Source organism: Antechinus flavipes, chromosome 4, assembly GCF_016432865.1.
Source record: "Antechinus flavipes isolate AdamAnt ecotype Samford, QLD, Australia chromosome 4, AdamAnt_v2, whole genome shotgun sequence".
Classification (NCBI taxonomy): domain Eukaryota; kingdom Metazoa; phylum Chordata; class Mammalia; order Dasyuromorphia; family Dasyuridae; genus Antechinus; species Antechinus flavipes.
This window is the reverse complement of record NC_067401.1, coordinates 241,614,778-241,616,387: the sequence shown is the minus strand read 5'-3', so window position 1 is coordinate 241,616,387 and position 1,610 is coordinate 241,614,778.

Sequence of the window (1,610 nt, the reverse complement as noted above, 5' to 3'; positions counted from 1 at the left end):
GTGGGCCCAGTCAAGGTTTTTATTTTTTGTGTGTATGAATTTATTTTAGAATTGTTTATTTCTATGGTGAATATCATTAAAAATTTAGTAAGTAGAATTTGATATCTACATTCTAGAATTTCATAACTAACAACAAATGTCTAAATTAAGAGATTAAAAAAAAAATAACCACTTTTTTTTCCTGTGGTGTGGTATGGCTGTGGAAAATATGTTGGTCTAAATAACAGTGTTATTTTTGTTTGAAAATGCAGACTTGTATGGAATAAAATCAGGTTTATTTATGAAGTAAAAAAAAAAATAGAATAAAGCTAGTTTCTGTATTTTCATTCAGCTGGTTGAAAGCCATTACTTACATTTCCTACACAGATACTCATTACCCTTCAAGAGAAAAAAAAGTATAAAACCTTTAAATTGATATTTATGCCTTTTCAGCCTAAATGCTTTTAAATCTAGTTAAATCGTTTAATCCTTACTGCTATATTGAAAGGGTTTAAAGTGTTATTCACTTTTCTAATATGTATACATTATGAATTTTGTCCATCAGAAGCTTTAAAATCCAAATAAAAGTGGAATTTGCACTTAAAAAAAAAAAAAAGAAAGAAAAGAGGCCTGCAGCCTATCCATCTGTCTTTGTTTTGGGGAGTTACCAGAATTCAATCTGCTTACTTGTATCTTCTGCCTTCCCCATACATCAGCCCTATACAAGCTGACTACATGTGGTTTCTTCACAGAAGGTATCAGCTGTATCAGCCACCTGGGGACTCAGGCTTCAGGCTTGTCTTGTCTCATGTTCTCCAGTGCTGTAGATCCTAGTTTCTTAAATTGTGGGTAGTGATGCCATATAGAGTCTTAAAACTGAATGTGAATCACAGAATTATAATTTATTATCTGTAAATATTTGATTTGTACACCTATTTTATATACCTGTGTACTCAGAAGCACATAAAAATTTCTCTAGGAAAAAAAAAAGTCACAAGTAGAAAAAGTTTATTTAAGTAACTTTGCTTAAGAGGCTAATCCAAAATCAGAACCATCTCAGACTGCCAGCTCCTGAATTCTGTCTGGACTTGTTGGTCCTTACCAGTTCTTGCCTGTTGTGAGTTGGTCCTCTTGGGACTCAAAACAGTCAACATCACTACCTTCTACAAATTTGTACTTCATTTTAAGTCCTCTAGAATCATATTTTTTGTCATTGCATTGATCAGAGTTCTAGTCTTTCAAAGTTGATTTTCTTTATAACTTTGTCGTCATATAAACTATTCTAGTTCTGTTCACTTTACTGTATCATTTCATAAAAGGTTTTTCTTTGAAACTTTCCATTTTATTGTTTCTTATGGTATAATAATATCCCATTATTATTTAACCATTCCCCAATAGGATACTACTACAAAAAATGCTACTATAACTATTTGTATATAAAAATATTTTCATGTGGATCTTTTTCCTTTTTATTTGCTCTCTTTAATGTATAGGCATAATAGTGGCATTATTGGGTCAAAAGGTATAATTTTGGGGGCATAGTTCCAAATAGTGTTCTAGATGTGGGAACAGTTTACAGGTCTATCAATAATGCATTATTGAACCTCTTTTACTGCAGCCCTTCCATCATT